Raw genomic sequence first — 27,771 nt, 5'->3', positions numbered from 1 at the left:
TTGTTTGCATTGTTGTTGTTTTCGGCTGCCATGGGTTCTTCTTCTTTGAAGATTTCTGTTAGGTCCTCTATAGAGAATTGTGCCTTAGCTTCTCTTAGCTTTCGCTTCAAGGTCCTTTCAGGTTCAGGGTCAGCTTCAACAAGAATGCCTTTGTCTCTGCTCCTGCTCATATGAAAGAGAAGAAAACAAGAAAATGTGGAATCCTCTATGTCACAGTATAGAGATTCCTTGAGGTGTCAGAGGAAAAGAAAAATAGAAGACAGAGGTAGAAAATTCGAACTTATCAAAGAAGATGGAGTTCGAATTTTGCATTAAGGAATAGTGTTAGTCCATAAATAGAAGGATGTGAGAAGAAGGGAAGTAATATTCGAAAATCAAGTGAAATATTTTGAAAAACACTAATTAGTTTTCGAAAATAAGAGTGGGAAAGAAATCAAGTGATTTTTGAAAAAGATTTTGAAATTAGAAGTCAAAAAGATTTGATTAAAAACTATTTTGAAAAAGATGAGGTTAAGAAGATATGATTGGTTTTAAAAAGATGTGATTGAGAAAATATGATTTGAAAACAATTTTTAAAAAAAATTTGAAAAAAAATTAATGACTTGCCTAACAAGAAAAGATATGATTCAAACATTAAACCTTTCTCAACAGAAAAGGCAACATACTTGAAATGTTCAATCAAATCATTAATTGTTAGCAAGTATCTTTGAAAAAGGAAAGAAATTGATTTTGAAAACATTTGATTGAAAAGATATGATTTGAAAAAGATTTGATTTTGAAAAACTTTGAAAACTTGAAAAAAAATTGATTTGAAAACAAAATCCTCCCCCTTGTGCCATCCTGGCGTTAAACGCCCAGAATGGTGCATATTCTGGCGTTTAACGCCCAAAACTATACCCTTTTGGGCGTTAAACGCCCAACCAGGTACCCTGGCTGGCGTTTAAACGCCAGTCTGTCCTTCTTCACTGGGCGTTTTGAACGCCCAGCTTTTTCTGTGTAATTCCTCTGCTGCATGTTCTGAATCTTCAATTCCTTGTATTATTGACTTGAAAAGACACAAATTAAAAATATTTTTGGAATTTTTTATATTCAAAATGCAACTAAAATCAAATAACAATGCATGCAAGACACCAAACTTAGCAGTTTGTATACTACTGACACTAATGAGAATGCATATGAGACACACAAAACACTTAAGTCCAGAGAATTCAAAGATCAGAGTAAGAAATAATCAAGAATTACTTGAAGATCCTTAAGACACATGAATGAATGCATGCAATTGACACCAAACTTAAGATGAGACACTAGACTCAAACAAGAAACATAAAATATTTTTGGTTTTTATGATTTTGTAATTTTTTTGTCCTTTTTTTTTCGAAAATTATATGGAAAAGAAAATAAAGGTATCAAAATTCTTAATGAGAATTCCAGGAATCATGCAATGTTAGTCTAAAGCTTTAGTCTAAAGGAATTAGACATGGCTAGCCAAGCTTCAGCAGGACATTGCATTCAAGAGCTAAATTGATGAAGATCAATCAGCTTTGTTGATGATAAGAACATCACCTTGAAACACTAGAATTCATTCTTAAGAACTCTGAAGAAAAATACCTAATCTAAGCAACAAGATGAACCGTCAGTTGTCTATACACAAAACAATCCCCGGCAACGGCGCCAAAAACTTGGTGCGCGAAATTGTGATCACTACACAACTTTGCACAACTAACCAGCAAGTGCACTGGGTCGTCCAAGTAATACCTTGCGTGAGCAAGGGTCGATCCCACGGAGATTGTCGGTATGAAGCAAGCAATGGTCACCTTGTAAATCTTAGTCAGGCAGACTCAAATGGGTATTGTGATATACGAATAAAGCATAAAGATAAAGATAGAGGTACTTATGTAATTCATTGGTAGGAACTTCAGATAAGCGTATGAAGATGCCTTCCCTTCCGTCTCTCTACTTTCCTACTGTCTTCATCCAATCCTTCTTACTCCTTTCCATGGCAAGCTTATGTAGGGTTTCACCGTTGTCAGTGGCTACCTCCCATCCTCTCAGTGAAAATGTTCCTATGCTCTGTCACAGCATATGGCTAATCAACTGTCGGTTCTCGGTCAGGCCGGAATAGAATCCAGTGATTCTTTTGCGTCTGTCACTAACGCCCCGCCTGCTAGGAGTTTGAAGCACGTCACAGTCATTCAATCATTGAATCCTACTCAGAATACCACAGACAAGGTTAGACCTTCCGGATTCTCTTGAATGCCGCCATCAGTTCTTGCCTATACCACGAAGACTCTGATCTCACGGAATGGCTGGCTCGTTTGTCAGGCGAGCATCGGTTGTCAGGCGATCAACCATGCATCGTGTATCAGGAATCCAAGAGATATTCACTAGAGCCTTGATTGCTTGTAGAACAAAAGTGGTTGTCAGTCACCTTGTTCATAGGTGAGAATGATGATGAGTGTCACGGATCATCACATTCATCAAGTTGAAGAACAAGTGATATCTTGGACAAAGAACAAGCGGAATTGAATAGAAGAACAATAGTAATTGCATTAATACTCGAGGTACAGCAGAGCTCCACACCTTAATCTATGGTGTGTAGAAACTCCACCATTGAAAATACATAAGAACAAGGTCTAGGCATGGCCGAATGGCCAGCCTCCCAATGATCTAAGAACTAGATGTCCAAAGATGAAAATACAATAGTAAGAGGTCCTATTTATAAGAAACTAGTAGCCTAGGGTGTACAGAGATGAGTAAATGACATAAAAATCCACTTCCGGGCCCACTTGGTGTGTGCTTGGGCTGAGCAATGAAGCAATTTCGTGTAGAGACTCTTCTTGGAGTTAAACGCCAGCTTTTATGCCAGTTTGGGCGTTTAACTCCCATTTAGGTGCCAGTTCCGGCGTTTAACGCTGGAATTTCTGAGGGTGACTTTGAACGCCGGTTTGGGCCATCAAATCTTGGGCAAAGTATGGACTATCATATATTGCTGGAAAGCCCAGGATGTCTACTTTCCAACGCCGTTGAGAGCGCGCTTCTGTAGCTCCAGAAAATCCACTTCGAGTGCAGGGAGGTCAGAATCCAACAGCATCTGCAGTCCTTTTCAGTCTCTGGATCAGATTTTTGCTCAGGTCCCTCAATTTCAGCCAGAAAATACCTGAAATCACAGAAAAACACACAAACTCATAGTAAAGTCCAGAAAAGTGAATTTTAACTAAAAACTAATAAAAATATACTAAAAACTAACTAGATCATACTAAAAACATACTAAAAACAATGCCAAAAAGGGTACAAATTATCCGCTCATCAAACACCCTCCAAGATATCATGGACAACGACCATTCTACAATGCATACCCAGCTGAAAGATTTGGTAGACCGCCTAGTAGCTACCAACAAGCCCCACCCTGTGCTCAGAGACCATCTTCTCGACATAACTTCGAACCACCACACTCACAAGCTTCTTTTCACCATTCACTACCACATGATCCTTATCCACCCCAACACCAATCCAATTACTCCCAAGAACCACCACTCCCCCATACATCATGCCCATATCCATCAAAGCCAGAATCATAGGTTCGCCTCGAAGAATCAATAAACCAATTTAATGCAACCCTTCATCAACTGGAGCAAGCAATAAATCAATTATCTTCCAGACGTTCGGACACTCAACAGAATCCCATGGTTTCATGTGGAGAATCTAATGAAGAATGTGTTGTGGAGAAGACACGAGAAGCTCCAGTGGACAGCATAAAGCCTAACTTCATACTAGGACAAGTAGAGGATGCTGTCATTATAGAAGAGGAAGAGTTGTGATGACAGGTCATCATATACCCATTTTTCAAGCTAATTTCACTTGTTTTACTAGTCTTTATGCACTTTCTTGCATCCTAAGTAAGCAATTTGGAATGAAAATGGATAACTTCTTTAAATCAAACAACCACCATTAAATTGATGCTAAATCATGAGGTTTGAGCTAAAATTAATTGATTTTTAATGAATTATAAACCTTATGAGTTTAGAGATACTTTGATTGGTTGTTTTGGTTTCTTGTAGGTGAAGAAAGGAAGAAAAGAAGAAAAATGTGGCTTAAGAAGTGTGGCCAAGAAATGAGAAGTGTGGTGCAACATAGAAGGAGGAGGCAAACACTGCCCTCCACAAGAGCACAATGCCCTCCAGGAGAGCAGCATAATGAACCAAGCCTTGAAAAGCATCACTGCCTTGCCCACAACAAGGGCGGAGCACAATTTGATGCCAAGGACCAAAGGATGTAAAAACTCTGCCCTGCCCTCCTCAAGAGCAATAATAGAATCCATTGATTCTTTTGCGTCTGTCACTAACGCCCAGCCTTCAGGAGTTTGAAGCTCGTCACAGTCATTCAATCATTGAATCCTACTCAGAATACCACAGACAAGGTTTAGACCTTCCAGATTCTCTTGAATGCCGCCATCAACTCTAGCTTATACCACGAAGATTCCGATTAAGGGATCCAAGAGATAAACATTCAAGCTTTGTTTGCTTGTAGAACGGGAGTGGTTGTCAGGCACGCGTTCATAAGTGAGAATGATGATGAGCGTCACAAAATCATAACATTCATCATGTTCTTGGGTGCAAATGAATATCTTAGAACAAGAATGAGCTTAATTGAATAGAAGAACAATAGTAATTGCATTAATACTCGAGGTACAGCAGAGCTCCACACCTTAATCTATGGTGTGTAGAAACTCCACCGTTGAAAATACATAAGAACAAGGTCTAGGCATGGCCGTGAGGCCAGCCCCATGATCTAAGATAGCATAAGACTAAAGATAGCTACCAAGATGATCTAAGGACTAGACGTCCAGAGATGAAAATACAATAGTAAAAGGTCCTATTTGTAGAGAACTAGTAGCTTAGGGTTTACAGAAATGAGTAAATGACATAAAAATCCACTTCCGGGCCCACTTGGTGTGTGCTTGGGCTGAGCATTGAAGCTTTCATGTGTAGAGACTTTTCTTGGAGTTAAACGCCAGCTTTTGTGCCAGTTTGGGCGTTTAACTCCCATTCTTGTGCCAGTTCCGGCGTTTAACACCGGGCAGTTTTGAGCTGATTTGGAACGCCAGTTTGGGCCATCAAATCTCGGGCAAAGTATGGACTATTATACATTGCTGGAAAGCACAGGATGTCTACTTTCCAACATAGTTGAGAGCGAGCCGATTGGGCTTCTGTAGCTACAGAAAATCCACTTCGAGTGCAGGGAGGTCAGAATCCAACAGCATCTGCAGTCCATTTCAGCCTCTGAATCAGATTTTTGCTCAGGTCCCTCAATTTCAGCCAGAAAATACCTGAAATCACAGAAAAACACACAAACTCATAGTAAAGTCCAGAAAAGTGAATTTTAACTAAAAACTAATAAAAATATAATAAAAACTAACTAAAACAAACTAAAAACATACTAAAAACAATGCCAAAAAGCGTATAAATTATCCGCTCATCACAACACCAAACTTAAATTGTTGCTTGTCCCCAAGCAACTGAAAATCAAATAAGATAAAAAGAAGAGAATATGCAGTGAATTCCAAAAACATCTATGAAGATCAGTATTAATTAGATGAGCGGGGCTTTTAGCTTTTTGCCTCTGAATAATTTTGGCATCTCACCCTATCCTTTGAAATTCAGAATGATTGGCTTCTATGGGAACTCAGAATCCAGATAGTGTTATTGATTCTCTTAGTTAAGTATGATGATTCTTGAACACAGCTACTTTGTGAGTCTTGGCCGTGGCCCAAAGCACTCTGTCTTCCAGTATTACCACCGGATACATACATGCCACAGACACATAATTGGGTGAACCTTTTCAGATTGTGACTCAGCTTTGCTAGAGTCCCCAATTAGAGGTTTCCAGGGTTCTTAAGCACACTCTTTTTGCCTTGGATCACGACTTTATTATTTTTTTTCTTTTTCCTTCCTCTTTTTTTTTCTTTTTTTCGTTTTTCTTTTTTTTTTGTGTTCACTGCTTTTTCTTGCTTCAAGAATCATTTTTATGATTTTTCAGATCCTCAGTAACATGTCTCCTTTTTCATCATTCTTTCAAGAGCTAACATTCATGAACAACAAATTCAAAAGACTTATGCACTGTTCAAGCATACATTCAGAAACCAAAGTATTGCCACCACATCAAAATAATTAATCTGTTATAAAATTCAAAATTCATGCAATTCTTCTCTTTTTCAAGTAAGAACATTTTTCATTTAAGAAAGGTGATGGATTCATAGGACATTCATAACTTTAAGGCATAGACACTAAGACACTAATGATCATAAGACACAAACATAGATAAACATAAGCCTAAAAATTTGAAAAACAGGAAAATAAAGAACAAGGAGATTAAAGAACGGGTCCACCTTAGTGATGGCGGCTTGTTCTTCCTCTTGAAGATCTTATGGAGTGCTTGAGCTCCTCAATGTCTCTTACTTGCCTTTGTTGCTCCTCTCTCATGATTCTTTGGTCTTCTCTAATTTCATGGAGGAGGATGGAATGTTCTTGGTGCTCCACCCTTAGTTGTCCCATGTTGGAACTCAATTATCCTAGGGAGGTGTTGATTTGCTCCCAATAGTTTTGTGGAGGAAAGTGCATCCCTTAAGGCATCTCAGGGATTTCATGATGAGTGGGATCTCTTGTTTGCTCCATCCTTTTCTTAATGATGGGCTTGTCCTCATCAATGAGGATGTCTCCCTCTATGTCAATTCCAACTGAATAACAGAGGTGACAAATGAGATAAGAAAAGGCTAACCTTGCCAAGGTAGAGGACTTGTCCGCCGCCTTATAAAGTTCTTGGGCTATAACCTCATGAACTTCTACTTCCTCTCCAATCATGATGCTATGAATCATGATGGCCCGGTCTATAGTAACTTCAGACCGGTTGCTAGTGGGAATGATTGAGCATTGGATAAACTCCAACCATCCCCTAGCCACGGGCTTGAGGTCATGCCTTCTCAGTTGAACCGGCTTCCCTCTTGAATCTCTCTTCCATTGAGCGCCCTCTTCACAAATGTCTATGAGGACTTGGTCCAACCTTTGATCAAAGTTGACCCTTCTAGTGTAAGGGTGTTCATCTCCTTGCATCATAGGCAAGTTGAATGCCAACCTTACATTTTCCGGACTAAAATCTAAGCATTTCCCCCGAACCATTGTAAGCCAATTCTTTGGGTTCGGGTTCACACTTTGATCATGGTTCTTGGTGATCCATGCATTGGCATAGAACTCTTGAACCATTAAGATTCCGACTTGTTGAATGGGGTTGGTAAGAACTTCCCAACCTCTTCTTCGGATCTCCGGATATTCACCCTTTTTGAGTTTGAAAGGGACCTCGGGGATCACCTTCTTCATGGCCACAACTTCATAGAAGTGGTCTTGATGCACCTTTGAGATGAATCTCTCCATCTCTCATGACTCGGAGGTGGAAGCTTTTGCCTTTCCTATCCTCTTTCTAGAGGTTTCTCCGGCCTTGGATGCCATAAATGGTTATGGAAAAACAAAAAGCAATGCTTTTACCACACCAAACTTAGAAGGTTTGCTCGTCCTCGAGCAAAAGAAGAAAGAAGAGAGTAGAAGAAGAAGAAATAGAGGAGATGGAGGCGGCTTTGTGGTTCGGCCAAGTGGGAGAAGTAGTGATTAAGTTGTGTGAAAATGAAGGAGTGAAGATGGGTTTATATAGGGGTGGAGAGAGGGGTAGGGTTCGGCCATTATGAGTGGGTTTGGGAGGGAAAGTGGTTTGAATTTGAATGGTGAGGTAGGTGGGATTTTATGAAGGATGGATGTGAGTGGTAAAGAGAATAGTGGGATTTGATAGGTGAGGGGATTTTGGGGAAGAGGTGTTAAGGTGATTGGTGAATGGGTGAAGAAGATAGAGAGTGGTGGGGTAGGTGGGGATCCTGTGGGGTCCACAGATCCTGAGGTGTCAAGGATAATTCATCCCTGCACCAAATGGTGAGCAAAAATACTCTTTATGCCAATTCTGGCGTTAAACGCCGGGCTGGTGCCCATTTCTGGCGTTTAACGCCAGCTTCTTGCCCTTTCCTGGCGTTTAACGCCAGTCTGGTGCCCCTTTCTGGTGTTAAACGCCCAGAATGGTGCCAGACTGGGCGTTAAACGCCCATTTGCTGCCCTTACTGGCGTTTAAACGCCAGCAAGGTTTTTCTCCTGGGTGTGCTTTTTTCTTTCTGTTTTTCATTCTGTTTTTGCTTTTTCAATTGATTTTGTGACTTTCCATGATCATCAACCTACATAAAATATAAAATAACAAAGGAAAATAGATAAATATAACATTGGGTTGCCTCAAGCGCTTCTTTAATGTCAATAGCTTGACAATGGGCTCTCATGGATCCTCACAGATACTCAGAGCAATGTTGGAACCTCCCAACACCAAACTTAGAGTTTGAATGTGGGGGTTCAACACCAAACTTAGAAGTTGGTTGTGGCCTCCCAACACCAAACTTAGAGTTTGACTGTGGGGGCTCTGTTTGACTCTGTTTTGAGAGAAGCTCTTCATGCTTCCTTTCCATGGTAACAGAGGGATATCCTTGAGCCTTAAACACAAAGGATTCTTCATTCATTTGAATGATCAGTTCACCTCTGTCCACATCAATCACAACCTTTGCTGTGGCTAGGAAGGGTCTGCCAAGGATGATGGATTCATCCATGCACTTCCCAGTCTCTAGGACTATGAAATCAGCAGGAATGTAATGGTCTTCAATCTTTACCAGAACATCCTCTACAAGTCCATAAGCTTGTTTTCATGAGTTGTCTGCCATTTCTAGTGAGATTCTTGCAGCTTGTACCTCAAAGATCCCTAGCTTCTCCATTACAGAGAGAGGCATGAGGTTTATGCTTGACCCTAAGTCACACAGAGCCTTCTTAAAGGTCATGGTGCCTATGGTACAAGGTATTGAAAACTTCCTAGGCTCCTGTCTCTTTTGAGGTAATCTCTGCCTAGTCAAGTCATCCAGTTCTTTGGTGAGCAAAGGGGGTTCATCTTCCCATGTCTCATTACCAAATAACTTGTCATTTAGCTTCATGATTGCTCCAAGGTATTTAGCAACTTGCTCTTCAGTGACATATTCATCCTCTTCAGAGGAAGAATACTCATCAGAGCTCATGAATGGCAGAGGTAAATCCAATGGAATCTCTATGGTCTCATTGTGAGCCTCAGATTCCCATGGTTCCTTATTAGGGAACTCATTGGAGGCCAGTGGGCGTCCATTGAGGTCTTCCTCAGTGGTGTTCACTGCCTCTTCCTCCTCTCCTAGTTCGGCCATGTGGATCATGTTAATGGCCTTGCATTCTCCTTTTGGATTCTCTTCTGTATTGCTTGGAAGAGTACTAGGAGGAAGTTCAGTAACTTTCTTACTCAGCTGACCCACTTGTGCCTCTAAATTCCTAATGGAGGACCTTATTTCAGTCATGAAACTTTGAGTGGTTTTGATTAGATCAGAGACCATGGTTGCTAAGTCAGAGTGGATCTGCTTAGAATTCTCTGTCTGTTGCTGAGAAGATGATGGAAAAGGCTTACCATTGCTAAACCTATTTCTTCCACCATTATTGTTGTTGAAACCTTATTGAGGTCTCTGTTGATCCTTCCATGAGAGATTTGGATGATTTCTCCATGAAGGATTATAGGTGTTTCCATAGGGTTCTCCCATGTAATTCACCTCTTCCATTGAAGGGTTCTCAAGATCATAAGCTTCTTCTTCAGATGAAGCATCCTTAGTACTGCTTGGTGCAGCTTGCATTCCAGACAGACTTTGAGAAATCATATTGACTTGTTGAGTCAATATTTTGTTCTGAGCCAATATGGCATTCAGAGTATCAATCTCAAGAACTCTTTTCTTCTGATTCGTCCCATTGTTCACAGGATTCCTTTCAGAAGTGTACATGAATTGGTTATTTGCAACCATTTCAATGAGTTCTTGAGCTTCTGCAGGCGTCTTCTTCAGATGAAGAGATCCTCCAGCAGAGCTATCCAATGACATCTTGGACAGTTCAGTCAGACCATCATAGAAGATACCTATGATGCTCCATTCAGTAAGCATGTCAGAAGGACACTTTTTGATCAATTGTTTGTATCTTTCCCAAGCTTCATAGAGGGATTCACCTTCCTTCTGTCTGAAGGTTTGGACTTCCACTCTAAGCTTACTCAATTTTTGAGGTGGAAAGAACTTTGCCAAGAAGGCATTGAGTAGCTTTTCCCAAGAGTTCAGGCTTTCTTTAGGTTGTGAGTCCAACTATATCCTAGCTTTGTCTCTTACAGCAAAAGGGAATAGCATAAGTCTGTAGACCTCAGGGTCAACCCCATTGGTCTTGACAGTGTCACAGATTTGCAAGAACTCAGCTAAAAATTGATGAGGATCTTCCAATGGAAGTCTGTGGAACTTGCAATTCTGTTGCATTAGAGAAACTAATTGAGGCTTAAGATAAAAGTTGTTTGCTCCAATGGCAGGGATAGAGATGCTTCTCCCCTAGAAGTCGGGAGTAGGTGCAGTAAAGTCACCCAGCACCTTCCTTGCATTGTTGGCATTGTTGTTGTTTTCGGCTGCCATGTCTTCTTTTTCTTTGAAGATTTCTGGTAGGTCCTCTACAGATAGTTGTGCTTTAACTTCTCTTAGCTTTCGCTTCAAGGTCCTTTCAGGTTCAGGGTCAGCCTCAACAAGAATGCTTTTGTCTTTGTTCCTGCTCATATGAAAGAGAAGAGAACAAGAAAGTATGGAATCCTCTATGTCATAGTATAGAGATTCCTTGAAGTGTCAGAGGAAAAGAAAAATAGAAGGAAGGGGTAGAAGGATTCGAACTTATCAAGAAAGATAGAGTTCGAATTGTGCATTGAGGAGGAGTGTTAGTCCATAAATAGAAGGATGTGAGAAGAGGAGAAGAAATTTTCGAAAATAAATTAAAAAAATTTTAAAAACATTTTAAAAAATTGATTAATGATTTTCGAAAACTAAGAGTGGGAAAGAAATAAAGTGATTTTGAAAAAGATTTTGAAATTAGAAATCAAAAAGATATGATTGAAGACTATTTTGAAAAAAAGATGTGATTAAAAAGATATGATTAAAAAGTTATGGTTTTTAAAAAGATATGATTGAGAAGATATGATTTGAAAAACAATTTAAAAATATTTGATTTTAAAAATTAATAACCTGCCTAACAAGAAATATATGATTCAGACATTAAACCTTTCTCAACAGAAAAGGCAACATACTTGAAATGTTGAATCAAATCATTAATTGATAGCAAGTATTTTTGAAAAAGAAAGAAATTGATTATGATTGAAAATATATGATTTGAAAAAAGATTTGATTTTGAAAAATTTTGAAAACTTGAAAAAAATTTGAGTTAAAAACAAAATCTTCCCTCTTGTGCCATCCTAGCGTTAAACGCCCAGAATGGATACCATTATGGCGTTTAATGCCCAAAACACTACCCTTTTGGGCGTTAAACGCCCAACCAGGCACCCTGGCTGGCGTTTAAACGCCAGTTTTCCTTCTTCACTGGGCGTTTTGAACGCCCAGCCTTTTCTGTGTAATTCCTCTGCTGAATGTTCTGAATCTTCAATTCTCTGTATTATTGACTTGAAAAAAACACAAATTAAAATTTTTTTTGGATTTTTAATAATGAGGAATAATCAAAATGCAACTAAAATCAAATAAACAATGCATGCAAGACACCAAACTTAGAAGTTTGTATACTATTGACACTAACAAAATGAGAATGTATATGAGAAACAACAAAACACACAAGACAAGAGAATTTAAAGATCAGAACAAGGAAATCATCAAGAACAACTTGAAGATTAATGAAGACACATGAATGAATTCGAAAAATGCAAGAAGAAAGGAAACATGCAATTGACACCAAACTTAAAATGAGACACTAGACTCAACAAGCAACACAAAATATTTTTGGTTTTTATGATTTTGTAATTTTTTTTGGTTTTTTCGAAAATTAAGTGGAACAGAAAAATAAAGATATCAAAATTCTTAATGAGAATTCCAGGAATCATGCAATGTTAGTCTAAAGCTTTAGTCTAAAGAAATTAGACATGGCTAGCCAAGCTTCAGCAGGACATTACATTCAAGAGCTAAATTTATGAGAACCAATCAACTTTGGTGATGATAAGAACATCACCTTGAAACACTAGAATTCATTCTTAAGAACTCTGAAGAAAGATACCTAATCTAAGAAACAAGATGAACCGTCAGTTGTCCAAACTCATAACAATCCCCGGCAACGGCGCCAAAAACTCGGTGCACGAAATTGTGATCAGCAATGGCGCCATCAACATGGTACGCTCAATTGCAATCTCAACTCTTTATCACAACTTCGCACAACTAACCAGCAAGTGCACTGGGTCGTCCAAGTAATAAACCTTACGCGAGTAAGGGTCGATCCCATGGAAATTGTTGGTATGAAGCAAGCTATGGTCATCTTGTAAATCTCAGTCAGGCAGATTCAAATGGTTATGGAGGATTGATAATTAAAAGGTGAATAAAACATAAAATAAAGATAGAGATACTTATGTAATTCATTGGTGAGAATTTCAGATAAGCGTATGGAGATGCTTTGTCCCTTCTGTCTCTCTGCTTTTCTACTGTCTTCATCCAATCCTTCTTACTCCTTTCCATGGCAAGCTGTATGTTGGGCATCACCATTGTCAGTGGCTACAGTTCCGTCCTCTCAGTGAAAATGTTCAACGCGCTCTGTCACAGCATGGCTAATCATCTGTCGGTTCTCAATCAGGTTGGAATAGAATCCATTGATTCTTTTGCGTCTGTCACTAACGCCCAGCCTTCAGGAGTTTGAAGCTCGTCACAGTCATTCAATCATTGAATCCTACTCAGAATACCACAGACAAGGTTTAGACCTTCCGGATTCTCTTGAATGCCGCCATCAACTCTAGCTTATACCACGAAGATTCCGATTAAGGGATCCAAGAGATAAACATTCAAGCCTTGTTTGCTTGTAGAACGGGAGTGGTTGTCAGGCACGCGTTCATAAGTGAGAATGATGATGAGCGTCACATAATCATCACATTCATCATATTCTTGGGTGCAAATGAATATCTTAGAACAAGAATGAGCTGAATTGAATATAAGAACAATAGTAATTGCATTAATACTCGAGGTACAGCAGAGCTCCACACCTTAATCTATGGTGTGTAGAAACTCCACCGTTGAAAATACATAAGAACAAGGTCTAGGCATGGTGGTGTCCTGACCCATGACTCATGGAACAGTCGGGTCAAGGGCTATCCTTGCCTTGATTGCATCCCAATCAAACCTCATGAAGCGCATGTCCTCCTCAGCCTTGTGGTAACCGTCAGGCTGATCGGACTTTGGTGGAAGGTGCAGAATATCCTCAATGACCTCTTCAGTGACCAGTATCTGTTTCCCTCTGAGATGCACGGCATCCATGGAAGTCTTGAAGTAATTACAGTAAAACTCTCTTACCCAGGAAGCATTTACCTCAGTCAAGTTTCGCTCTAAGAAGAACCAGCCTCTCTGTTTGATCTGATCGGAGGTGTACTGCTGTAGTTCTTCTGGGATTTTCAAGGTCCTCTCCAGGTACAGATTTCTGGAGGTAGCAAACTTAGGAAACTTCAGCTCACAGTACCGGTTTGCAAACTTAATGGAATCATTGGCAGGGAGGAGTTAGTCAGTCTTCTCTTGCGCGGTAAAGTGCTTGTCCCGCCAGGAGTCATCATGCAGAAGTTCCATGAGAGAGATAGAGGATTCACCTCTTTTCTGTTTGCCAGTAGTTGCCTTTCATTTTCCCTTTCTTTGGGTTTCAGACATCCTGAAAGACAGAAATCAAGGATATAATGGGAATAGGAAAACAGGTAGGCAAATAATAAAATAAGCACATAGTGGTAAAGGGGCAATAAAAGATTGAAAATTGAGTTAAGCAATGTGCATCAAAGATTGTATAGGAATTGAAATCCTAGAAAACATATGCACCATGCATAATGTATTTAGAATTCATGTTATTTAGGAAAAATGATCATCATGCCATGGTTAGAAGGTTAAAAGGTTATGTTTGGTTAGAATTGAAAAAGAGTTTATGAAGTTAAAATTAGTGAGTTAGTGAAAAATGGGTTAAGGTAAGTGGCATAAGGATAAGTTTCTAAGTAACAAGCATTCATAATTAGAAGCTACAGGTAACTCATAACCAAACAAGGAAAACAGGTTGATGTGGATTCAGATAGATATAGAAATAGCAAAAATTGGAATCAAACATCAAAAATGCAATTTATGAACCAGGAGATCAAAGAGAATAAGAATGCGTGCCCTGGCATTCATGAATTGGTTTGGGGGAATCTAAGGAAAGCACAGTTGAAAATGCCAAAACCAAGACAAAAATGGAAACATTTTTGGTGGACGAAATTGTGATTTATGCATGAATTGTTGTTCGAAATTAATTCTCCAGTAATGGCTCCAAAAAACTTGGTGCTCAATACCATGGTCTAAATATAACCTCACAACTTCGCTCAACTAACCAGCAAGTGTATTGGGTCGTCCAAGTAATGCCTTACGTGAGTAAGGGTCGATCCCACAGAGATTGTTGGTATGAAGCAAGCTATGGTCATCTTGTAAATTTCAGTCATGCGGATAATAATTGATTATTGGGTTTTCAAAAATATAAAGAGATAATTAATTTATTAATAAAGGATAGAAATACTTATGTAATTTCATTGGTAGGAATTTCAGATAAGTGTATGGAGATGCTGTATTCCTTTTGAATCTCTGCTTTCCTACTGCATCCATCCAATCCTTCTTACTCCTTTCCATGGCAAGCTGTATGTAGGGCATCACCGTTGTTAATGGCTACATCCCATCCTCTCAGTGAAAAAGGTCCAAATGCTCTGTCACGGCACGGCTAATCATCTGTTGGTTCTCGGTCATGTTGGAATAGAATCCCTTGATTCTTTTGCGTTTGTCATCACGCCCAGCAATCGCGAGTTTGAAGCTCGTCACAGTTATTCAATCCCAGAATCCTACTCGGAATACCACAGACAAGGTTTAGACTTTCCGAATTCTCATGAATGCCGCCATCAATTCTAGCTTATACCACGAAGATTCTGATTAAGGAATCCAAGAGATACGCACTCTATCTTTCGCTTGTAGAACGGAAGTGGTTGTCAGGCACGCGTTCATACGGATGAATGATGATGAGTGTCACGGATCATCACATCCATCAGGTTGAAGTACGAATGGTATCTTAGAACAGGAATAAATCGAATTGAATAGAAAATAATAGTAATTGCATTAAAACTTGAGGTACAGCAGAGCTCCACACCCTTAATCTATGGTGTGTAGAAACTCCACCGTTGAAAATACATAAGTGATGAAGGTTCAGGCATGGCCCAGAGGCCAGCCCCCAAGGTCTAAGAACTAAACGTTCAAAGATGTTTAATACACTAGTAAAAAGTCCTTTTTATAATAAACTAGCTGCTAGGGTTTACAGAAGTAAGTAATTGATACATAAATCCACTTCCGGGGACCACTTGGTATATGTTTGGGCTGAGCTTGAATGTTACACGAGCTGAGGCTTATCTTGGAGTTGAACGCCAAGTTGTAACGTGTTTTGGGCGTTCAACTCTGGTTCGTGACGTGTTTCTGGCGTTTGACTCCAGAATGCAGCATGGAACTGGCGTTGAGCGCCAGTTTACGTCATCAATTCCCGAATAAATTATAGACTATTATATATTGCTAGAAAGCTCGGGATGTCTACTTTCCAACACCGTTGAGAGCGTGGCATTTGGAGTTCTATAGCTCCAGAAAATCTATTTCGAGTGCAAGGAGGTCAGATTCCAACATCATCAGCAGTCCTTTGTCAGCCTTTTATCAGAGTTTTGCTCAGGTCCCTCAATTTCAGCTAGAAAATATCTGAAATCACAGAAAAACACACAAACTCATAGTAAAGTCCAGAAATGTGAATTTAGCATAAAAACTAATGAAAACATCCCTAAAAGTGGCTTGATCATACTAAAAACTACCTAAAAACAATGCCAAAAAGCGTATAAATTATCCGCTCATCAATTTTACAGAAATTTGGGCAGCATTCCGGCTAAAATTGGATTGTCCCGGAAAATAAACAGCAACAAAATAGTTCATATGAATGAAAATTAAAACATAGCTGCAATCACATATAAGGAGTATGAACATGAAAGGCAATGTAAAAAGCAGCATGAAACAAGAAAGTACAGCATATGAACAATAGCAACATCACAGAAACATCAGAATTGCGAAAATCATAAAGCAAGAAACACGAACAGTGCAATTATCAGGCCTAAATCCACTAACCACATCCTAGGCTACCTAACAACCTAGAATCCACTACAACATGCATATCTAACTAGCCTAATGATAAACATAAACAGAAAAACTATGGAATGAACTAAGAATGATAGAAGGGTGGCGTTCTGCGGAACCTGGTAGGCGAATTAAGGAGAGTGGGGCAGAGAGGTGACTGGGAGATAGTGGTGGTGGCGTCTGGCGCGGCGGAGGGTGGCGCGGCGGCGGTGGCTGCTGTTTGGGGGCAGGGAGGGAAAGGTAGGGGTAATGGGGGTATGGGGGGGTATAGTTGGGACGGGGGTGGAGGGTGGTGGTTGTGGGTGGATAGGGGTGCGGCGGTGATGGCGGCGCGGTGGGTGGCGATCGCGGAGGGGGGTCAGCGGCGGTGGAGGGAGAAGGGGAAAGAAGAAGAAGAAAGAGGGGGAAGGAGGAAGGGAGTTGGCGTGGTGGTGGCTTCTGGGTGGTCGTCGGGTGTTGCGATGGCCGGTGGTGGTTGCTGGAGGTTGTGGGTGGTGGCTGATAAACCACTATTTTATGATTTACAATGTGTTTAATTGTGTGGTTTTATCATGATCTTTACCCACTTATTCAAGTATTTAGCATGTCTTTACATTTCCTTCCTAAAATTATTACATGATTGAAAACATGCTTCTTTGGTCTTAATTTAGCATATCTTAATTCTCTCTTATTACTATTCGATGCCTTGATCTGTGTGTTAAGTGTTTCAGGCTTCATAAGGCAGGAATGGATTAGAGGATGAAGAGGAACTGTGCAAAGATGGAAGGAACACAAGGAATCGAGGAGGTGACCAGCGAGAAGTCACGCGGTCGTATGGCTCACGCGACCGCGTGAAATGGAAAAAATCGGAGTGACGCGACCGCGCGGATTGGAAGCTGCATATACGACGCGAATGCGTGGACGACGCGGACGGGTGATACGAAAAACACTGAGTGACGCGGTCGCGTGGACGACGCGGACGCGTGACATGCGCGATCTGCAGAATTACAAAAGTCGCTGGCAGAGATTCTGGGCCACATTTCAACCCAGTTTTCGGCCCAGAAACACAGATTAAAGTCAGGGAACTTGCAGAGACTCATGAAGCACTCATAATTCACTTTTCATGTTTTAGATGTAGTTTTAGAGAGAGAGGTTCTCTCCTCTCTCTTAGGATTAGGATTTAGGACTTCTCTTAGTTTTAGGAGTGACTCTAAATCCCAGGTTCAATGTTCCCTTAAAGTATTTTCTACTTTTATTTATTTTATTTTATTACTCCATTTCTTATTTACATCTCAATTGGCTTATGGCTTTCATGTTATGATTTTCTTTGAATTAATATTATTTGAGGTTTTTCAGTTATTATTGCTTTCTTTTATTTACATGATTATTGCTTCCCATCTGAAGGCATTTTTATTCCAGTAGCTTCAATTTCCTTTTCTTTTGGTTTTTGTTAAGAAATCAGTAACTCATGAAGTTATCCAACTCAACAGCATAATTGATAATTGTTATCTCGTAAAATTGAATTGAACTTCAATAATCCCAATCTTTTCTTAGGAATTAACTCGGATTTGAAGATCAAACTAATTAGTCACTTGACCTTCCTCTGCTTTAAGTAAGGGCTAACTAAGTGATATTAAGATTCAATTTTTATTATCATTGATAAGGATAATTCGGTCTGGACTTCCAATTTCTTATACCTTGCCAAGAGATTTTATTGTTATTATTTTATTTTATTTTATTTGTCATTCAACATATTCCCTCCTTACCTCCTAAACCCCAATTTACAATTCATAACCAATAATAAGAACATACCTCCCTGCAATTCCTTGAGAAGACGACCCGAGGTTTAAATACTCGGTTAACAATTTTTAAGGGGTTTGTTACTTGTGACAACCAAAACGTTTGTACGAAGGGATTTCTGTCGGTTTAGAGACTATATCTACAACGCGACTGTTTTTATGAAATTCTTTAATGGCAAAAATCCCAACGTCAAAATGGCGCCGTTGCCAGAGAATTGCAAACGTGTGCCTTATTATTGGTTATTGTAAATATATTATTTTTGCTTGTTTATTTGTTTTTATTTTTGCTTTTTCGTAAATTAAGAGGTTATTGGTTTTTATTTTAAAATTTTTATCTTATCTTATCTTATTTCAAAAAATCAAATTTCAAAATTCAATATTTAAATTTCAATTTTCAAAATTTCAAAATTCAAAGTTTCAAAAAAATTTTAAAATTCAAAATTTCAAATTTTAGATTTCAAAATTTAATTTTCAAAATTTCAAAATTTAATTTTCAAATTTAAAAAAATTAAAATAACCTTTTAATTTCAATTTGTTTTTATTTTTGTTTTTAATTTTTGTTTGCTACTATGAACTCTCACCCCTTTGGCTATGAGTCTGGTTACAATTATGTTGCAGGAAGAAGAAATTACAATGAGAACAGGCATCAAGGTTGGAACAATCAAAGATGGAAGGAGCCACAAGGTTTTGATCAACCCCCGTGGCAACAACCACCTCCAATGAACTATCAACAACCACCACCATATGCCTATAAACCCTCTCCTCAACACAACTTTGAACCACTACACTCACAAGCCAACTACCACCATTCACCTCCATATGACCCTAACCCTCAACCACCATACCAACCACCTTATGAGCCATATGAACCATATATAGAACCACCCCAATTCCAACCCAATTACTCACAAAAACCACCACTTCAATATTCACCATCTCCATATCCATCAATCCAAGAGCATTATGATCCTATTTATGAAAGCCGAGTACATCAAGAGACAAAGGATCATTTCAAGGAAATGGTGGATCGATTTCAGGCAACCATTCATCAATTGGGGCAAGCAATAATGAGTCAATTAGCTTCCCGACGTTCGGACACTCAAGGAACCCCCATGGCTTCATGTGAACAATCTAATGAAGAACGTAGTATGAAGGAGATACTAGAAATCCAGTGAACAGTATGGAGCATGACTTTGTACTGGAACAAGTAGAGGAAGCCGAATTATTGAAGAAGAAGAATTGGTTGAAGACTTAGGAGATGCTGAACATCCATGGGAAAGTCAAAACATAGAGCCTCCTTCCAAGACGGTTGCAGTTGATGTTGAGGAGGGTGTACAACCTCCAAGGCATATCACAGTTGAAGACTTGGAAGAGGTTGATCAAGAGATGGAGATTCAAGAAGAAGAAGCACAACCTCCCATGCCCTTGGAAAGCAATGAAGAGAAGATTGAATTTGAAGAAAGCTACCAAGAGGAAGAGGTTGAAATTAAAGAAGCTTGCAAAGAGGTGGTAATTATCAGAAAAGAGCACAAGGGAGTGGAGCTTGCAATTTCATTGAAGATACCTCCCCCTAAGTTGCCATCATCCTTCACAACATTCAAGTGGGTAAAATTCATATCCCTTAGCTTTCTAATTCCACTTGAATATGGGCTACTGGAGACGGATGGTTAACTTAGAGCTCTTTGTGACATTAAGAGTAAGAGGAAGATGGCCAGTGGTCAGACTTGCCCTGCAAGGTTCATTATGATTGGAAGCTTTAAGTTTAAACACAAAGGTTGGTATAAAGCTCAACTGAATGGGTCTAGGAAGTTGTTTGGTAGCTGCAGTGAGAATTCAAATTACTTATCACCCAGTTGGAAAAATACAGATCCCGACAAGGATGGGTGTAAAGGTAAGGTTTGGGATCCTGGAATTTGTTCTGACATTTGTCACCCCGGGAGCCTAAGAATCTGTTTGAAGCTTCGTAAGGGCTTTACGTGCTTAGTCTGGGACCCCGGAGGTTACTGGAGATACAAACATTGGTGGAGATTCCTGGATCAGTACAAGCATAAGCCACCATGACAAGGAGCTCACCAAAGGTCCAACTTAAGGACTTTAACTAAAAGTGCTAGGTGGGAAACAACCCACCATGGTATGATCGTTCCTTTTTCATTTTTATTTAGTTTTATTTGTTTTCGAGTTTTATTTTATTTTATTATATTGAATCTGGAATTTTGCATCACATTCATATTAACACTACATTCTGCATTTTTTATTTTTCAGATATAAAAAAATGGATTTTTGCACGCGACGCGACAGCGTCGTCGACGCGTCCGCGTCGTATGTGTGTTTGGAAGAAAATAAGGTTGAACAGAGAGTCACGCGAGAGCGTGGCTGGAGGCATGCCCGTGGCATAAATCATCCCACGGCGACCGCGTTGCTGACGCGTCCGCGTCGAGCGTGAACTTTGGCCTCCCACGCGACCGCGTCACCCACGCGGCCGCGTGCCTCAAATTCGACGTAAAAATGGTGTTGGCCGAAAGTTGAGCTGGAATTGGACTGGACTCATGCTAGAAGCCCGAGCCCTCCCACGCGAACGCGTGCCCCACTTGCCCGCGTCGTATTTTAAAAATGGCCATCCACGCGATCGCGTCACCCATGCGACCGCGTCACCCAGATTTTTGGCAAAATGCAATTCAAACAGAGAGTTGTGCGAATGCGAGGCTGCACTCGTGCCACTAGCACAAATCAAGTGACGCGATCGCGTGACCCACGCGTCCGCGTCGCCTGACCTTATTGAGCACCACGCGGCCGCGTCATCCACGCGACCGCGTCGCCAGCGTCGCACACCTTAACCTAATATGCCAAAATATTTTATCTTTTCTTCCCCAATCCTAATTTTCCCTCCCTCCTTTCTTACTTACTTCTTCATCCCTTCTTTCCCTCCTCATTCTTCTTATCTTTCATTTTCTTTTACTTAATTGCATACTTTCATTTATTGCATTTTTTCTCTTTTAATTAATGTTGGAAATTTATTTGGGTCATTGTGGATTGTTGCAAAATTGTTTGGCAATTATATATTTATTTTTAAAAGGGTTGCTTGCATGTTCAATTTATTATTTTCATTAGATTATTTACCATGCATGCTATGTATTTGTGAAAATGCCCGTATAGCATTGTGCGCTGCTTTTCAGTATCTTTTATCCTGCTACTTTGAATGCTTGCTTTTCACAAAACCCTTTTTATATTTTATTAATTAAATATAATTGTTATTACAAACAGGTTGCTAGTTTGAAAGACTTGGTAATCTAACTTAGACATTGAATTCTTGATCTATGCTACTCATGCCTTTGCCAGCATGCCAATAAACATCTTGCATTCAATTGTCATTACATGCACTTGCTATATTTCCATTGATGACTTTTCACGTGTAGTCATGACCATGTGTTGACGTCATTCTTCTTTACTGTGCATTGATTATCACCTTTCCCGTTCTCTTCCTTGCTCTAACCCTTAGCTTTCAAAGTTACTTTCTTTTTCCCTTTTCAAGATGGCCACCAAAAAGAGTACAGAGAAAGTGACTCCCGCACCACCGGCAAGGAAGGGAACAAAAAAAAAGAGCACCAGCTGAAGAACCACAACCCCCGCCCACCTGTACAGTTTTTCATGCACCGAGGACGGTGCACTCTTTAAGTGTGGGGAGGTCGATACCGATCTCCACGGGTTAGTTAGTCCCTTCTCAACACCAATTTTTATTTTTCATTATTGCATTTGCATATCTGATTGCATATTTTCTTGAATTTGTGCATATTTTACCACTTGGTTGAAGTAATATTATCTTTTTCAAGAAATTCTTATAGTATTTCACTAATTTGAATAAAACTTTTTGAAAAACTTGTAAGAAAGAAATATTATTTTGGAACATGGTTTAAAGCTTGAACACACAAAACCAGTGAGATTTTGAGCCTATTTGATTGGTTGCATTTTATCAACCAATATTTTATTTTTGTGTGTGTTATTCTCTCTAAAATTGTGATCTTTGTCTTGCTTGATTCTATATTTCAATTATTTGATGTATACATGCACTTATATGATTGAGGCCTTGTTTCACTGAGCTTACATACCCATATGGCCTTCCCTTCCATTATCCTTTGCAAACCAATTTGAGCCTAATACACCCATTTGTTCTTTACTTTAGCACATTACTAACTCTGAGCGAAAAACAATAATGTCCTTAATTTGAATCCTTAGTTAGCTTAGATTAGTAAAAGTGCCCATGATTTAAGTGTGGGGAAGTTGGGTTTGGAAATATTTGGTTTGAATAATTGGGTGCTGTATATTTTAGTGAAAATGTGCAAAATAATGGTTGAGCACATGTTATTGCATTCAATACTTTAATCATATGCATTGAAAAAAAAAGGGTGAAAAAGAAAAGAAAAAAAAAGCAATTAAGAAAAGGGGACAAAATGCCCCAAAATAAATAGTGAGATCAATGCATATGAGCTGTACTCAAAACTTAGAATGCATAAATATGTAGTAAATACAGTTAATGGGAGGTTAGATTTTGTATTTTAATTAAATGGATTGTCTTAAGTTAGGTGGAAAGTTTATGTTAATTAAGGATTCAAATTTTAGTCCACTTGGCCAAATACAATCCTACCTTGACCCTAACCCCATTACAGCCCTTGAAAGACCTCTTGATTTGTGTATTGGTGCATTAAAATTTTGTTGATTGTTAGATGAAGAGCAAGCTATAGAAAGCAAGATTAGCAGAGAATTGAGAGAATTGACCCTAGACACTTGAGAGTTATAATGATATACACTACCAGTAAGGGTTCAGTGCTAAATTCTATGTTCCCTGCTTTCATGAGCTATCTTTTTCTTGCAAGTTATTTATATTGTATTTTGTGATTTGAATTAGTAAAATCCAGTTCATACTTGTTCTTGAAAGAATTATTTGCTTTTTCACCAAGAAGGTAGAATCATCTTTGCATGTAGTTGAATTCACATTCATAGGTTGCATTGCATGAATCTTGCCTTTCCCTACTCATTTATTTGGTCTCCTTGAGTTTAGCATGAGGACATGCTAATGTTTAAGTGTGGGGAGGTTGATAAACCACTATTTTATGGTTTACAATGTGTTTAATTGTGAGGTTTTATCATGATCTTTACCCACTTATTCATGTATTTAGCATGTATTTATATTTCCTTCCTAAAATTATTACATGATTGAAAACATGCATCTTTGGTCTTAATTTAGCTAATCTTAATTCTCTCTTATTACTATTCGATGTCTTGATCTATGTGTTAAGTGTTTCAGGCTTCATAGGGCAGGAATGGATTAGAGGATGAAGAGGAAGTGTGCAAAAATGGAAGGAACACAAGGAATCGAGGAGGTGACCAGCGAGAAATCACGCGGTCACATGGCTCACGTGACCGCGTGAAATGGAAGAAATCGGAGTGACGCGATCGAGTGCCTGACGCGACCGCGCGGATTGGAAGTTGCATATACGACGCGAATGCGTGGACGACGCGGACGCGTGATACGAAAAATGCTGAGTGACGCGGTCGCATGGACGAGCGGACGCGTGACATGCGCGATCTGCAGAATTACAAAAGTCGCTGGCAGAGATTCTGGGCCGTATTTCAACCCAATTTTCGGCCCAGAAACACAGATTAAAGTCAGGGAACTTGCAGAGACTCATGAAGCTCTCATAATTCACTTTTCATGTTTTAGGTGTAGTTTTAGAGAGAGAGGTTCTCTCTTCTCTCTTAGGATTAGGATTTAGGACTTCTCTTAGTTTTAGGAGTGACTCTAAATCCCAGGTTCAATGTTCCCTTAAAGTATTTTCTACTTTTATTTATTTTATTTTATTACTCCATTTCTTATTTACATCTCAATTGGCTTATGGCTTTCATGTTATGATTTTCTTTAAATTAATATTATTTGAGGTATTTCAGTTATTATTGCTTTCTTATATTTACATGATTATTGCTTCCCATCTGAAGGCATTTTTATTCCAGTAGCTTCAATTTCCTTTCCTTTTGGTTTTGGTTAAGAAATCAGTAACTCAGGAAGTTATCCAACTCAACAGCATAATTGATAATTGTTAACTCCTCTAATTGAATTGAACTTCAATAATCCCAATCTTTTCTTAGGAATTAACTCGGATTTGAAGATCAAACTAATTAGTCACTTGATCTTCCTCTGCTTTAAGTAAGGGTTAACTAAGTGAAATTAAGATTCAATTTTTATTATCATTGATAAGGATAATTCGGTCTGGACTTCTAATTTCTTATACCTTGCCAAGAGATTTTATTGTTATTATTTTATTTTATTTTATTTGTCATTCAACATATTCCCTCCTTACCTCCTAAACCCCAATTTACAACTCATAACCAATAATAAGAACATACCTCCCTGCAATTCCTTGAGAAGCGACCCGAGGATTAAATACTCGGTTAACAATTTTTAAGGGGTTTGTTACTTGTGACAACCAATACATTTGTACGAAGGGATTTCTGTCGGTTTAGAGACTATATCTACAACGCGACTATTTTTATGAAATTCTTTACTGGCAAAAATCCCAACGTCAGTGGCTGTGGAGAGAAGAGAGGAAGGAGAAGGGTGGGGGTGACGCGAATGGGTAGGGTTTGCGTGACTGGGGGTTAGTAAATTTGAATCCACGCGATCGCGTGGGGCACGCAGTCGCATGGCCGGGGTGAAATGGGGGTTGATGCGATTGCTTGGCTGACGCGATCGTATAGGATTGGAAAATAATGAATGGCGCGATCGCGTAGGCGACGCGATCGCATCGCTGGAAATCGTGCGAAATGCACAATTCCAGCGTTGCTTCAGCGCAACTCTTTGTCTCCTTTGGGGTGGTGTGCTATCCACGCGACGCAATCGCGTCGCTCACGCTGTTGCGTGGGATTAGTGTTTGTGCATGTGACACGATCGCGTCAAGGATGCGACCGCGTGGTGCATTTTGAGTGAAACGCACAATGGCCACACGATTCCAGCCCAACTTTCTAGGCGTTGGATCTTTACGCCGATTTCCAGGTCACGCGACCACGTGGATGACGCAGACTCGTGGAAGGTGTTTTGTCGCAACTGACGCGATCGCATGATCGATGCGGTCGCGTCGCACGCCCTTTTTTTCTCTCCCTCTTTTTTTTAAACTGACTGTAGAATGCAATGCTTAATGTGAATGCTATGCAAGATTCCAGGTTCAATAAAATAAAATAAAACTCAAAAACAAACAAAACTAAATAAAATTAAAATTGCAAAAGGAATGATCATACCATGGTGGGTTGTCTCCCACCTAGCACTTTTAGTTAAAGTCCTTAAGTTGGACACTGGAGGAGCTTCCTGTTATGGCGGCTTATGTTTAAATTCATCCAAAAATCTCCACCAATGCTTGGAATGCCAAAAGCATCCGGGGTCCCAAACTAGGCATATGAAGCTTCTGAGCAGCTTCAAACAGATTTTCAGGCACACGGGGTGATGAATATCATAATGTTTTCCAGCATCCCAAACTTTGGTTCCAAATCCACTTTCATTTTGATCTATACTTTTCCATCCGAGCGGTTTGGAAATTAGATTCTCACCAAGATGACCAAATGTTTTCTGAGATCCATTCGATTGAACATGATACCAATCCGTGCACTTTGAGTTGAAGCATGGAACCTTATTGAACCTTGTATACCAGCTCTGAGTGTGAGCCATTTCCCTCTTACTCTTAAAGCCACAGAGAGCTCTAAGCTGGCCATCTGTTTCAAGCAAACCATATTCAATTGGAAAAATAAAGCTAAGGGTTAAGGATTGTACCCACTTGAAGCTTGTATTGGGTGGTAGTGGCCTCAGGATAGGTGGTTCCAGTGGTTCTGTAAGTTTTACTCCCTTGTGCTCTTCTGTGAATTTCTCCACTTCATTGCAAATTTCTTCCACTTCAACCATATCTTGATCAGAGTCTTCAATTTCTCCCTCATCATCGCTCAAGTCATATATTGGAGGTTGAGAAAAATCTACCTCAGCATCATCTTCATATTCACTCGGGGAAGATTCTTCTGTCTCAAAGAATTCACTTGCGGATGTAAGTTCGTCACTAAGAGAACAGGACTCGTGATCATCATCATCAAGGAAACCTGCATCTTGGGTTATTCCGTTCAGTTCTTCATAAGATATTTGTATTCGAGGCGGTGCAAAATCCTCCTTAGCATCAATTGTAACATCTTTGACGGAATTCTCCACAACTCTGGATTCAGGTGGTGGTTCGGCATCTCCTAAATCCTCAACCAACTCTTCTTCTTCTACAATGACAGCTTCCTCTATTTGTTCCAGTACGAAGTTATACTCTATGCTATCCACTGGAGTTTCTTGTGTCTTCTTCGTGCTGCATTCTTCATTGGATTCTCCACATAAAGCCATGGGAGTCTGTTGAGGGGCTGAACGTCTGGAAGATAGTTGATTTTTTGCTTGCTCCGGTTGATGAAGGGTTGCATTAAATTGATTTACTGATTCTTCGAGGCGAACCTATGGTTTTGGGCTTGATGAATATGGACATGGTGCATAGGTTTGTGGTGGTTCTTGGGAGTAGTTGGATTGGCGTTGGGGTGGATAAGGATCATATGGTGGTGAGTATGGTGAAAAGAAGCTTGTGAGTATGGTGGATTGGGGCTGTGTTGAAGGGATGGTCTCTGAGCATAGGGTGGGGCTTGTTGGTAGCTACAAGGCGGTCCACCGAATCTATCAGTTGGGTATGCATTGTAGAATGGTCTTTGTCCATGATATCTAGGAGGACGTTGTTGCCTAAAGGGTGATCAGATCCTTGTGGCTCCATCCATCTTTGATTGCTTAGACCTTGATACATAGTCCTGTTATAGCTTCCATTCCTTGCAACAAAATTAGAACCAAACTCAAAGCGAGAGTGGTGAGAATTCATAATAGATATCAGAAATAAGAGGGAAGAGAGAAAACAAAGAAACAAGTAAAAGAAAAATATATTTTTTTTGAAAAATATTTACAATAATCAATAATAAGGCACACATTTGCAATTCCCCGGCAACGGCGCCATCTTGAAGAACTGAAGATTGATGGTTTAGAGGTTATAGTAAACTCTCAAGGAATTGCAGGGAGTATTTAAACCTCGGGTCGTCTTCTCAAGGAATTGTAGGGAGGTATGTTCTTATTATTGGTTATGAAGATTGTAAATCGGGGTTTTTAAAGATGAGGAACAAGTAATTTAAATGGCAGGTAAAATAAATAAATAACTGTAAAATAAAATTTTGGCAAGGTATGAGAAATTGGAAGTCCAGTCTTAGTTATCCTTATCAATGATAATGAAAATTGAATCTTAATTCCACTTTGTTAACCCTTACTAAGGCAAGGGAAGGTCAAGGGATTAATTAGTCTGATCTTCGAATCCTATTTATTTTCTAAAAAGAGATTGGGATTATTGAAGTTCAATTCAATTAGCAAAGATAACAATTGTCAATTGTGTTGAATTGGATAATTCCTGAGTTACTGATTTCCTAACTAAGACCAAAAGGGGAAAAGTAAATCTACTGGAATAAAAATGCCTTCAGATGGGAAGCAATAATCATGTAAATAAAAGAAAGCAATAATAACTGAAATACCTCAAATAATATTAATTCAAAGAAAAT

The 27,771-nt window shown here is 39.4% G+C and overlaps 1 non-coding gene across 1 annotated transcript; it reads left to right on the top strand.

Moving 5' to 3' along the window:
• The first annotated feature begins 10,066 nt into the window (after positions 1-10,066).
• Positions 10,067-10,174, top strand: LOC130983336 (small nucleolar RNA R71). The gene has a single exon (XR_009087332.1). It is a non-coding gene; the product is annotated as a small nucleolar RNA R71 (small nucleolar RNA).
• The last annotated feature ends 17,597 nt before the right edge of the window (positions 10,175-27,771 follow it).

The sequence above is a fragment of the Arachis stenosperma genome, chromosome 5 (genome assembly GCF_014773155.1).
Source record: "Arachis stenosperma cultivar V10309 chromosome 5, arast.V10309.gnm1.PFL2, whole genome shotgun sequence".
NCBI lineage: Eukaryota > Viridiplantae > Streptophyta > Magnoliopsida > Fabales > Fabaceae > Arachis > Arachis stenosperma.
This window is presented reverse-complemented; position numbering and strand designations above follow the sequence as displayed.